Here is a 13,980-nt window from a genome sequence, read left to right on the forward strand (position 1 = left end):
GTCTAAAGGACATTTCTAGCAAGCCAAGAGAAAGGGGAAACCCCAGGGTGCAAAGACTGAGGCACGGGCAGCTGCCAAGTCAGCCCCGTGATGGAGGTGATAAGGTCAGGCCTCAGGTTGGCCCCACATGGCACGGCTCACAGAGCCCCAGCCCGGGGTCCTCCCACTCCCAGGCCCTCCCGAGGGCAGTGAGAAGGGAAGCTAGAACCACACACGCCTCTAGGACACAGGAGCAGGTCAGGCCTGCACCTCCCCCTCTACCAGCCCTGTCGGCCGTCCCCCAGTCTCCCAGGTGGGGGCCGGGTGCTGCGTGGACATGGCCTCCACCTGCTCCCATGAGTCTGCTCTCCCTGCTCCCCTCCCGTGGTGCAAAGTCTTGGCGACACTCCTGCGTCTGCAGACAGTCTGCTCCCTGCATGTTCTTTCTGGGACCTTCCACGCCCAGCACCCAGCCTTGGCCTGCTCACCCCTCCAGGCCGGCCCTCTCACAGGCTTGCCCTCCAGGAGGCCGGGTGGCGGGCCTGAGCTGTTTCCCTCACCGACCAGCTGTGTGCTCTTGGGATGGGAGCCTCACCTTGACCTCCAGACAGTATCCCTCTCCTCTCCTGTAAAAGAACGAGGTACACTGCCCGCTCTCTCACCTCCTCCATTCATTCAGTTCAGTTCAGTTCCGTCGCTCAGTCACGTCCGACTCTTTGCAACATCATGAACTGCAGCACTCCAGGCCTCCCTGTCCATTACCAACTCCCGGAATTTACTCAAACTCACGTCCATTGAGTCAGTGATGCCATCCAACCATCTCATCCTCTGTCATCCCCTTCTCCTCCCGCCCCTTCAATCTTTCCCAGCATCAGGGTCTTTTCAAATGAGTCACTCCTTCGCATCAGGTGGTCAAAGTATTGGAGTTTCAGCTTCAACATCAGTCCTTCCAATGAAGATTCAGGACTGATTTCCTTTAGATAGACTGGATTCAGGACTGATTTCCTTTAGGATGGACCCATTCATTCACTCACTGACAAATCTATCATATGTGCCAGAACCTGCTTTGTGCTGGGATTGTGCTAATGCTGGGGACACGACTCATGGGCAGGGAAATCAGACCCATTTCACAGAAAAGCAGACTGAGGTCCAGAGAGAGCTGGTTTCTTGCTGGAGGCTGGGGTTTACCTATGGCGAGGTTGTCTTTGGTCGGCATCCTAATGTGAAACCAGGGCACTTGGTGTTTCCAGCCACCACACCTGCCGGGAGCAGGGCTTACCAGGGTCCACTGTGGGCAGGTCCACCCTGCAATCAGAGAGCTCACAGGGTCCTCAGAGAACTCAGTGAGGAACACAGATGGGAGTGCCCAGTCCACAGCCATCCACTCCCACCAGAGTGGAGGAGTCCATGCCCACCTTCGGGAGTTGGGGTGCCCACTCCTCCCCGCTGCTGGGTCTTGCACCACTTCTGAGTGAGACACCCCCACCCCCGATTTCCTCTTCCCAACTCTCCCAGCCCACATTCTCAGGTCTTAACAATTCCTCTCACAAAGGAAACAATTGACACTGAGGTGCCTCTTTGGGGAAGCATGAAGCCAGCTCTTTGTCACCCAGGTCCCTGCCAGCTCATTACTGCCTCCTTGTCATTAGCATATTAGATACATGAGGTAAACAAAACACACTCACATCGCAGACTGTCAATGCAAGCCATCAGTCACCCCGCCCCCGGCGAGCCGGCCTGTGCCGGGGCCGGAAGCACACGCGGGGTCCCCAGTCCCTGTGAGTGTCTACGCGGGGGACGCGCAGGTCCCACGCAAAGCCAGCAGACACCAGCAGACAGTATAAATGCCAAAGCTATTTTTCACACCGTGGGGAATCTTTAGCATCACATCACAACTGCTGCTGCTGAAAATGGCAGCAATAGTAGTCCTCCCCATTAATTGTATGCCAGGCACTCTGCTGGACACCCACGACCCCGGCAGATAAGCATCATCGTCCCCACTTCTCAGGGAAGGAACCTGAGGCCCGGGGAGCGGGCAGGCTACATGACCCGCCCGACCCCAGGGGGCTTCTAGAACAAGACAGAGGCTGCTGTTGGAACCAGATCCTCAGCCCTCTCCCAGGATTCAGACATCCTGCTGATGGAGGCTGTCAGGCCACAGGGGTTAAATGCTTTTCCCAGAGGCAAACCCAGGGGTCAGATGTGACCGCTGTTTCGAGTTGGAAAAAATGGCATATCCTGGAGGAGTCAGGATGGGAATTGAATAGATGGACAGGAGAGAATAAGGGGTCCCGGTCGTGAGGCCAGAAATGAAAGGATGGAAGGAGGGAGGGTGGGTGCTGGAAGTCGGGGTGGGGGGTGGAGAAAAAAACAAGGAAAGGAAGGAAAGAAGGGAAAAGAGAAGAGAAAAGGAGGAAAGGAAGAATGGACAAGGGGGAAAGCCAAGGAAAGGTGCTGGGAAGGTGTCTGGAGGAGCTCTGAAGGGGCCTTACCCTCAGAGGCTCTAAAAACCCTACCCTCCAGCCTTTTAAACAACTCCAGAGGCCCCAAACCCACACCTCTGCCTACACATCTTCACCTTGGCACATGTGTGCTAAGTCGCTTCAGTCATGTCCGACTCTGCATGACCCCATGCACTGTAGCCCTCCAGGCTCCTCTGTCCATGCGATTCTCCAGGCAAGCATACTGGAGTGGGTTGCCATTTCCTCCTTCAGGGGAACTTCCCGACCCAGGGATCAAACTTGCGTCTCTTACGTCTCCTGCATTTGCAGACGGGTTCTTTGCCGATAGTGCCACCACACAGAGCTCTTTACTAGCACATCCTTCCCTGGAGGTCACTCTGGGTTCAAGACTCAGGAGGCCTTGCACAGTGTCCCCCTCCATGAGGGTCAGAGCCCAGGGCTAAGGTCACAGACCCAACAGGCAGCCTGTCCCAGCTCACAGCCCAGCTCCACCACGGACCTGGCCACGAGACCTTGGGCAAGTCTTTCACCTTTGCCTCAGTTTCCTCATCTGTAAAATGAGGATAATTGTTCTACATCATACAGTTGCTGTATTAAATGAGACAGTACATGTAAAGCACTCAGAACAATGCCCAACATACAACCCCAAATCACCACGTGTTTGCTATTATCATTTGTGCCACTGCTGAGCCCTACGCTAACCTTGGTTGAGTGGGTATTCTTATTGCAGGCATGTCACCTGGCCTTGCAAGTGTGTTTACCTGGCATCTCCTTTACAGCAGGAAAGAAAGAGAGAAACAAAGAAGAAAGGGAGAGAGGGAGGAAGGGAAAAGAAAGGAGAAAAAGAGGGAAGGGGGTATGTCTTTCATCATCTGGCAAATGATGGTCTATCCATAAATGGTCATGGAATGAATGAATGAATGAGGTATGAAGCAACTTTTACTCCATCCACAGAGGACGGTACCCTGATCCCAGTCACAGGGTTTGTTGAGTCTTGAGTACCAGTGAACCGATTAGTTAGCTCAGTCTTCTTTCTTGGTGGATTCTGTGGGCATGTGGGGTGGGGGTCATCCCAGCTTTGATGCTCACATACTGAAGTCAGCATCCCAGTGACATTTGCTGACTATGTCCTGGCCACAGCCCTCAGGTTAAATATTGCTAAATGCCTGTGACTGAGACTATCTTACTGATATTGGGTGAGGCCCAAAACCTGGCCAGAAGAGTGGCTTAAGTGACCAGGATCATGAGGGAACAGCTTCCTCCACCAAGAGCTGGACCATGGCCTGCCTGCGCTGGGTGAGATTGTTTTTCTGCTTTTAAAAACAAAATCACATTTTCCAAACATTGATCCTGTTAATATAGGACTCCTGGCTATTGGTCATTTCAAAATAGCCTGTCTTGGATGCTGAGGTCGGAATTTCTTGGTTGGTGTGCTTCTATTTTTTTTTTTTTTCTTTAAGTGAATTAGAGCCTGTTAGGAAGGAGCCAGAGAAGAGAGGTGAGATTAATTCACCTCACCGGTGGATCCTGGGTGCCCATTTGCTATCAAAGTGGGGCGGCGAGCCCTCCTTCCCAACTCTGAACAGTTCAGCTGCTCTGGTGAAGCCCCCATCCCAGGGCTTGTCATGGGTACAGGAGGAGAGACACAGCCCCAGGAGCTGCAGTCTAGCTGGGGAGACAGAGTTCCCCCAGATGAGAACAGTGGAAAGCTGTTCAACCTCACTCTTGTTTTCATGCTTCGGACACTTGGACATGAAAGGGCCTCCTGCGAGGAGGCTGTGGAGGGTTCTGATGGCCGGCGGGTCTGGTAGAGGACCCAGGACCAGGGAAGGCAGTCCGGGGGTGCAGGGAGGAGCGAGAATAAAGGCCCAGGGGTGACACGGACGCCCGCTGTGGGGAGCGTGGTCAGGGTGGCCCACAAAGGGACTGAGGGGCTCATCAGCCCCCTGCCTGTCAAGTCTGATGGCCTCTCCATCAGAGGAGAAAGGAGTCACAGAGGTTGACCCCCACCCCACAGGACATCATGGGGGTAGAGTGCTGTCTGTGGGTGGGCTGAGGACAGCTCTGGGCTGGGGCCCGGGGCTTTGGGGTCATACCAAGGAGAGATTCCTCTGCATAGGGAAAGGGATCTTCTGGGGGAAGTGACCCTGCCCCACCCCGCTAATTTATCCTGTCCAAAAACCATGTAAAAGCTCCAACAAGGGGAGTTCTATGCAGCTCAAAAAGCATTCACCTGGCTCCTCTGTGGGCATAGAACCTGCACATGTCCGGCAAATGCTGGGGATGCTGGGGACTCAGTTCCAGCCCCGTGTCATCCCCACACCCTGAGGAGTCCAGTGGGTCAGCAGCATGGCCGAAGCCAGCCAGCGAGGCTCTGCATTTCCAGCCAAACAGGCGAGGAGAGAGAGGTGCCCAAAGGCAGGCAGGTGTGGAGAGGGGCAGGCAGAGGGCAGAGGGGGAGGCCAGGTCTGCCTCTCAGGTCAGTCAGAAGGGCTCGCTTTCTCAGGGGCCCTATTCCGCACGGCTTAGCAACTGGTGGGATCACAGCAACAAGGCCCCTGTCACGTGGGGCTCAGAGAGCAGTGGTCGCTTCCCACAGAGTCCCACCTGGCTTCTCAGGAGGGGCACCCTGAACTGAGAAAATTCAAAACGGGAAGATTTAAGCCAGGTTCATTAGAAGCAGACAGAGTTCAGTTTCTTGGCTCGAGCGGTTACCTTGGTGTTTGTGGGAGGAACGAATACCCCAAGCGCATCTCAGATCCAGCCTTGGTGCTCAGATAGAGCTTCTGTGGAGGAGCCCATGACCTGACTTTGACATTGGAGATGGCACTGGCGGGTAGAGGGAGGTCGGGGGTCGGCGGTCCAGGGACCCCCAGAGAGCCCAGCTGTCTCCCCCTGGGTCCTTAGAGGAAGAGAAAGAAGTTATCCCTGAGCCCCTTACCCCAAATCCCGGCCACGGCAGGGAGGACATCGCCCATCAGGGCCCCCAGGGTCCCCACTCACACTTCCTGACACCCTGCCCAGGGGCTCAGGAGGGAGAGGCAGGATCTGAGCCCCAAACCAGATCTCTGTCCCATCACCTGACGGGTCACACAGGCTGCCCCAGCTTGTCAGACTCTGATAAAGCCCCAGGCTGCTCTGAGGTGTAAGAATCACGAGCTCGCAGGCATGACAGCATGGCAGAGAGTTAAAAACTCGCTGCATGACCAAAGGGGAAATTGGTGCATCCCGGGCACAGCAGGCGCTGCCGGCCCAGAGCTGGGGTACAGGGGCAGCCCCTCAACTGCGGGAGCAAAACCCAGCGCATGTGTCATGAAGCAGGTTGGACTTAAGCGCTGGGCCTTAGAAAGGCTGACAGACACCTTCCCTGGGCCAGTCCCCAACCCCTGAGCCTCGTGGGCCCATCAGCTCCATCCACAGACCGAGAACTCTTTGCTGAGAAAGGAGAGAGGCCATCAATACATCATGTCCACTTCTCGTCCTTTTTCACAGTGCCATAAAGATGTTGCAGCAGACACCAGACATGCAATTCTCCGGCGCTGAGAGCGTAAACAAGGGTTACTGGCAGGGACAGGCACTTGGCAAAGGCCTGCCTGCTGGGCCTTCATCCTCCAAGGTCCACAGCCAGTTAAGTCCTTGGGTCTGAACTCACTGGGTCTGGCCCAGTGCCCCCAGGAAGAGAGAGAGGGCTGGTCCCATCCCCTGGGGCTCCCCAGTCTAGGTCTGGGGAGGTCCCACAGCCCCGTGCCCACATGCACCTTGCAGCCGCAGAGGGCAGAAGGGCTGAGACAGTCACAGGGAGCCAGGCCCAGTCCCTCACATCACACCACCTGCTGATCTCTGAGAAACATTTGATCTTGGAGCTCATCCGAGTTCAAACTCCTCTGCAATCTCTGGTGTAAAGAGAGTTGCCGCAGGAGGGCAGTGCTGAGCCCGGAAGCAGGCTGTGGGCCGAGGGCGGGGTTTCAGTGCTGGAGGGCCCTGCAGAAGGGAGCAGGCCAGCACCCCTGACTCACTGGCTGAGGGCACTATCCGCCTGCCCCGCCTGCCCGTCCCCCCATTGTCCCCACCCCCCCAGGCCTCCTTGGAGAAAGATGGATGGCTCCTGCCATTTCCAGGGGTGTCTAAGCTGGGGGTGGGGGGAGTCCCATCAAAGACCCATTCAGCATACAGTTTCCCCTGCAGTCAGCCATCTCCCCACTCTCACCCAGCCAGGCTTATAGTGGGGTTTAGTAACCACTGCATTCAGTGACGTCTATCACTGGAGGAAGAAGGGGACCCTGGAGTTGGCAGCTCCTGGAGTACAATATGTCCCCATGGATGGACACACATAAATGTGAGAGAGACAACTGCCAAATGAGAGGGGCCATTGCTAAGGGCTTTAAGAGATGTTGGTGTATTCAAGGAAGACTTCCTGGAGGAGGGGAGGCTTAGTCACTCCTAAAAGGACAAGTGAGCTCCAAAGGAGGGAGACATGGAGGAGGCAACAAGGGGTAAGGGTGCGGTCCTAAGGCTCAGGTTTCCCCTGATGGAGGTGGAGAAGCAAGAGAGTCATGATGTGGGTGGATGATCATCATCCTTCTCTTATGGAGAGAAGAGAACTCCCCGGGGGAAGGGGGAGGGAGGGAGTAAGGTCCAGATGGAATGACCTGAGGAAACTGGAAGGCCAGGATAGGTCCTGGGGAGATGGCAGAAGGAGCCAGCCCGTGGCTGGGCACTGGGAAATAGGGGCAGAGACTGTGGCAGGGCTGGCCCCGTGGTTTCTTTCTCTGCCTGTTACCAGGAGCTCACAGACTCTCAAGGAGCTCACAGATTAGAGGGGCAGACGAGGCTCACCCCTGTGGCAAGCCATGAGCAGTGGTCAAGGGTGCAGCCGCAGAGGAATCCACAGAAGGTAAGACCACGAGGAGGAGGTAGGCTCTCAGGGCCTCGCTGAAGAGCAGGACACAAGCTGTGGGTCTTGAAGAAGGTGCAGACCTGGGGCAGGCCCAGAGCTGGGGGGACATTCCCAGGGGCAGAGTGTGTATGTGAGGACCGGCCCTGCAGGTGTCTGTCCCACAAGCGGGAAGGGGGCATCTGACCCAGGAGGTACCCGGGAGGCAGTTCTTGCCCACCCAGAGCAGGGGGGGCAGGGACTGGATGGAGGGACAGACCTGCTCCCAGAATGCCAGTAACCCTCTTTCCAGGGAAGCTGGAAGACATCCCCTCTCCCCCTCGCTCTATCCACCCCCAGACAGTCTGCCTCGATTTCTCTGCGGTGGGGCCCACGTCTGTTTTGTGAACGCTGGGAGGAGAATCACCAAGGAAGGCTGCTCTGAGGGTGGGGTTTCAGGCACCACGGCAGGCGGATGCCTGGAGATTCCAGGCAGAGAAAAATCACTCAGAACAGGGAGCCCCTCCTTGACCCTTGGGTCTGCCTGGTTGGTTGGTGGGCTTCGGGCTCCCGTCCTGGTCCCTGGCCTCTCCCACAGCCCGCTTCCCCTCGCTTCCTCCAGGCCAGCCACGTGCCTGGCCTGAGGATCTCATGTTTTATTAAAGTCCAGATCTTCCTATTCCAGGGCCACCTTCCTCTGGCTAATTCTGTAATTCAATTAGTAGGAAGCCAAGGCCCTGCTGGGGTGGGGTGGGGGGATGGTGGGGGGAGGAGGCGCGCCTCGGGAGTGTGCCCTTCCGCAGTGATTACACCCCAGGCAGGCTTCAGCCCTGTTCAGAGTTGGGCAGGAAATTGTACTTCCTTCACTTCACAATGACAAGGCCTTTTATCCCCGCACACGGGGGCTTTGTAAATGACTGCCATCTCCGTGCAATTAATTCTGCGGCGCTGTGTTTTTCCCTCACATGGGAGAGGGCCCCCCCAACCTCGCCCCCTGCAACCCCGCCCAGCTTCTCAGGAATCAGCAGCGCCCTTGCATCTTCAGAGCCGGCTGCCCCACTGGAGCCCGGGCGTCTGCCACCCTCCTGAGCTGCCTACGCCCACTCCACGTGCCTCCCCAGCTGGCTCACCTCCCCGGGGCCACACCCTTCTCCTCCGCCGCCCTCATTGCTTCCTGCTCTCTCTGCAGAGCCCCAAACCCTCAGTCGTGTTCCCCCACCCTTCTCAGTTCCCTTGGGCTAGAGGCTCAGCCTCCCTGTAGAAGAGCCTGTCTCCACCCATCACGGAGTTGACAGTCTCTTCAAGGATACGGGACATGAGGCTGCTGCACAGAAGGACGAGTAAATAAGGACGGTGAGAGAGAACAGGTGAGAAGGCTGCCTGAGGAAATATGAGGGTGGACCTCTGTCCAGCACATGTGGTAGAATCGGGAGCAGCGGAGGAGAGGCAGGTCTGGGGGGGCGGGCAGAGGGGTCCTCCTCGTGCAGGGAGGCCAGTCAATCGGCAGCGGGTGGCGGCACTGGGCGTGACTTTTCTGCAAGTGTGACATTTCCCTGCTCCACGCCCACCCTGATGAATTCCCAAGCCTGCTCCCGCCCCGCTAGGCTGCAGTTCTATTCCGCTCAGGCCCATGTTCAGGAGGCGGTGGCTAGAAAGAGCTGATCCTGAAGGGTGGAAGAGTCAGGTGATGAGCTGGAGCTGAGACAAACATCGCAGACCGCCAGATGGAGAAGACGGGGGCTGAGGGGCAAGGAGGTCAGACCTCACCCAGAGGTTCCCAGTCACTCCCGCAACTTTTCACCTCAGATCCCGCCCTCAGCACCACGCATCCAGTTGGGTCTCAGATAAACTGGAGAGCGGGGCCAGGTATGGGGGAAGGGAGGCCTCTACGTCCTAGCATGGAGTCTATCCTCACCCCAGCCCAGATACCTTCTGGGACTTGGGGGCCACAGGACCCAAACGAATACCATGTACAGCTTGCTGGGCGGAGAAAATCTGCTTCGAATCCCAGAGCTGAGAGGAGGCTTTGACCCAGGGCCATCGCAGGACCCGCCATGATAATGTCGCTCATGAAGAACCTGCCAGGAGGCTAACGTCCAGAGAACTTTGTCCATCTCCTCAGAAGGGGTCCTGCACCCTGTCTGGCTCACCCATTTCTACCCACCCCCTTTGCACTCTGTCTTCCTCTTTCAGCAAAGTTTCTTTTCTTTAAAGTTAATTATATAAGTGACATTATGAATACATTCTGGGTCTAAATGTGTCAAACAAAACAAAAAATGTTGAAGTCGTGAGAGACACCCACTACCCCCTTCGTCCCTGTTTTCAGCTTGGTGGGAGTCCTCGCAGACCTTGTGCTATAGCGTAGGCACAGATTTGGGTGCGTGTGGGAGTTGTGGAGATGTCTCTGATGTATACACTTGGCGTCCACTACTGTGCAATTTGCTTCTCCCACCTGACAGTGCACCTTTCCACATTGGACATTTAGAACCATTTCGTCTTATTTACTGTTGTAGAGTATTCCACAGTTTAAACATAAAAGCATTCTGGCACTGAGAAATCTTTAGATGGTTTTCAATTTTATTGTTTCTCCAAACAGCCACAGGGGATCTCAGCTGTGTTCCCTCAGCTGTAAGCACAAGGATATGGGCAGGATCAGGCTTGGGAAGGGAAGTGTTGGGCCTGAAGGCAAGGAGAGATGTCTGTGCCACCAGCCCCATCCCTGGGAGGGGCTCTCCATCGTCAGACCTTCTCAGCCTTGAGCTGCAGAGCCTGGTACCAGCCTCACTGTCCCCTCCACCCACCAGTCTTGGATCAGAACAAGGCTGTTTCCCTGAAAGAACTCCATTTCCCAACTAGACTGAGCGTTCCCAAGTGGTCTCACTGGGCGTGTCTCTGGGGATACCTTGGCTTCTTACAGGAGGTGAGCCTGGCAGATTTAGTGACTCCCCTCACAGCTCGGAGCCCCTACCTCAATTTCCTGGGATAAGCGATGATGAGGACAGGAAGTCACAGTTAGTTCAGCAAACGTCCAGGGGGATGGCTTGGGACCCCCCTCTCCCCTGGCCACCATGGGCCCCCACCTCGACCCCCACCCAGGCCCACTGCACTCTGCAGCATCCTGTGAAGGCAGACTCTCCTCCTGAAGCCCTGTCTCCACCGAGAGGCCGCTCCTGGGGTTCTGCCCCCAGCAAGGGAGCTGACGTGGTCCCTTCAAGCACCTGGAACCAGCAGTTAATAACTTCATGTCCATCTCTGACTTTTAAAGAGCTGTAGTGAGACGGTTCTCCCAAGGGGAGACTATCAGACGTGGCACCTGGCTGGCCGAAGAGACGATTTGAGCAGGCCGGCTGAGTGGGTACCAGTTGACCCCCAAATAAGACTGGTCCCTGCTCACGGAGGTGCAGAGGGCCAGGAGGGACTCTGCCTCTCTGAGTCCCCGCTCCCATCCACAAGAGTGACTGTGTTGACACCGCATTCTGCGATCAGCGAGCTCTGCAGAGGTTGTTAACGCTTGCTGTTGTTTAGTAGTTCTCTCCACCAGCCTCTGAAGGGAGTTGGAGATAAGACAACTTGGACTCAAGAGAGAGGAACCAGTAAGTGAGCCCTGGCCGAGCACAGCTTCCTGTCTGTGCGCATCAGCCTTGACAGGGGATGATCTGCTGGGGATGAGAGCAGGACCATGATGGTAACCAGGCTGTGAAGGGCCTGAGCAGATGGGCTCAAGGAGGCCTCGGGAACAAAAGTTTTCCTGCCCAGGCCACCCATCCGCTCTCACTTGCAACCTCTGTCCCCCCTGTTATGAAAGTCCAGTGAGACTCTAGGTCTTCAGGGCCTTGATAAGCTCCCTGCACCACTCCCAAGTCCCCCCACCCTCTAGCACCCCCAAATTAGCCAAGGTGTTCAGGATTCAATGCTCTCAACAGACGTGCTTTGAGCTCCTGGCCCCTTCCTGGGAAGTGAGAACCAAGCAGGAACAGAACAAAGTCAAGTCCTGACCTCATCTGAGCCGGGGAGACACTAATCAAGGAACAAACAAACAATATTAATATTTCGGGGTGAGCACTGCCAAAGAGAAGTGCCAACAGGACGAGGGGTCAGAGAGCAGGTATGTGTCCTGGGGGGTGAGGGGTGATGCGTTCAGTGAGGCTGTCAGGAGAGACATCCTTGAAGAGGTCACATTTGAGCGAAACCCGAGGAGAAGGAAGGAGAAGGCCATGCGGACAGCAGACGGGCTCTTGGGCAGAGGGAACCACTGGTGCAAAGGTCCAGGGGCACAGTGTGCCTGGCGGGGTGGAGAGGCAGGAGAAAGATGGGCGAGTGAGCAGGGGAGCAAGGGGAGAAGGTGAAGTCAGGAGGTGGAGACAACAGGGGAGGTCATACAGGGCCTGAGGGTCCCTCACAGATTCTGCTTCACAACACAGCTGTGAGCTGTCTCTCAAAAAAAAAAAAAAACTGTGGCAAAAATTCCTGGAAGCTGGACAAAAGCAACAGATTCTTTTTTTTTTTCTTCCTTTTTTCTTTCTAGAAGCCTTTCCTTGTTATCCCGGGCCACGGAGAGTGTGGCCACTTCCTCTCCTTCCCTCTCCTCCCTTTCCTCTCCTGCCTCCCTCCTCCTCCTCCAAACCTGCCCCTGACCTTGTCCTGAGCTGGCTTGCCGGCTTGCAGCGAGACAGCGGCCGCCTCCCGGCTGCAGGCAGGCACGGGCGGAGGACAAGGCCAGCGAGGGGACAAGAGGAAAGAGGCCCCGGGAGAGGCAGGCAACAGCACGAGGGCCGACGTCACGGGGGCCTCTGACCGCTATTCATTTCAGTCCCCAAGTGTCTCCATCAATAACCGTCTGCCACGACTGGGGACGGAGGAGCGGGGAGCGGGGAGGAGGGGTGATCCAGAGTCTGGCTGGGGAGGGATGAGATGCAGTGGACAGAGGCTCCGTGGTACTCACAGCTCCTCCCAGCCCCAGACAGGCAGGAGGAGGAGGATGGGAAGGCAGAGAGCCCCTAGGAACACAGAGCTCTGTCTCCCTGCTTCCTTCTCCCCATCTCGGTGTCTCCCTCACACATACAGTTCCTTCCATCTCCTCTCTGAAGCTAGGAGGGAAGGGAGGCAGGACCAGTTTTTAAAATGGAAGAGGAGGATACCCGTGTGTGAAGTCGCTTCAATCGTGTCCGACTCTTTGCAACCCCATGGACTGTAGCCCGCCAGGCTCCTCTGTCCATGGGATATCCCAGGCAAGAATACTGGAGTGGGTTGTCATTTCCTTCTCCAGAGGATCTTCCCGACCCAGGGGTCGAACCCATGTCTCTTGTGTCTCCTGCGTTGGCAAGCGGGTTCTTTACCACTAGCACCACCTGGGAAGGGAGGTTTTTACTGGGTGATGGAGAAGTCAGGAACTGCAGAGGACACTGGGAGCACTTTATGCCCAGGGAAACGAGAGGCCAGACGGAGCAGGGTGATAAGGCTCCTACAAGCCTCCTACAACAGGGCTTGGGCTCCTGGACCTGCCACAGAAATTGGCACAAGGACATTCAGGAAATAATTGTTAAATGGCCATGAGAATGACCACTTGGCCAACTGTGGACAGTTAAGAAGGGAGGTTGACTTAAACTGGACCAGACCAGTCAAGGTGGCTGCCTGGAGGAGGTAGACCTTGACCAGATTCTTGAAAGACGGATGGGATTGGGAGGTGTGAAAATGCAGAGAGAGAAAGTATACAGGGTGAGAAGACTTGGTGAGAGCAAAGGAAAGATAGGGACAGTGGTGAACTCAGATGGTTGGGAGGTCAGATCATGGGGAAGAGAGTGAAATATGGGGAAAAAGAAGAGAGTGAAACAGAGACGGTGGCCAGTTTGCAGAGTGCCTTCTCTGGGGCCGCGGGTGACTTTGGAAAGTTTAAGGCCACTGCGCCCCATGAAACTCAAGCCTGCTGTTGGCTGAAGTTGACTTTTTGACTTTCCCTAAGGCCCTAGGTGCCCTAAGACACCCTCAGCCACGTCTGCAGGCACGGGAAGAAGCCTTGACACTGAGAAATTTGAGGGAACTCCCCAAAGACTCTCCCATCCACAGGCATTCTCTTTGCCTTGTCGCTGGGCCTGAAGGGCCAGCATTAAAAAGTCACCCCTTGAGTAACGCAGGGTGCTCTGTAAAATCCAGATTTCCTGGCAAGGTGCTATCAGAATCACGCAAGGGGAGAACTCGACTGGACTTTGCAGACCCTTCAGTCAACCCCCTCTGTTCACATGAGGGGAGACTGAGGCAGGGCAGGGCGCTACTGGAGTCCCCCAGGGAATTAGAGACAGAGGGGTCTGGTCTCCAAGACCTCCCGTAGGCGTGTAAAGATAGCACTGCAGATGCAACAACCGACTGGGGTGGCGGACACACGGACAGCCCCATTCACTTCACTAGGAACAGCCTGGCCTGGGGTCCTCCTTACAGATGGAGCCTTTATTTGAAAGGCCTGGAGGGTCCCTGCCGCATCCCTCCTGAGGGGGCCAGAACAGGAGGAGTTCCTGATCAAGAGTGACCAGAGGTGCTGAGGGTGCAGGGTAGAAGCTGCCCCTTCCTGGGAGGTATGGGGCTGGAGCTGAAATAGCAGAACACCCAGACGGAGGCAGGCAGGCCCCCCCGGGGCGCGGGGACCGTAACAGACCCGCGGGGAGAGGGGGCGTG

The 13,980-nt window shown here is 56.2% G+C and overlaps 1 protein-coding gene across 15 annotated transcripts in view; it reads left to right on the forward strand.

The window, feature by feature from the left end:
* Window positions 1–13,980, forward strand: part of CELF4 (CUGBP Elav-like family member 4) — a 309,871-nt gene that overhangs the window by 65,764 nt on the left and 230,127 nt on the right. The window lies entirely within an intron of this gene.

Source organism: Giraffa tippelskirchi, chromosome 14, assembly GCF_054371585.1.
Source record: "Giraffa tippelskirchi isolate mGirTip1 chromosome 14, T2T-mGirTip1v1.2.pri, whole genome shotgun sequence".
NCBI classification, from domain to species: domain Eukaryota; kingdom Metazoa; phylum Chordata; class Mammalia; order Artiodactyla; family Giraffidae; genus Giraffa; species Giraffa tippelskirchi.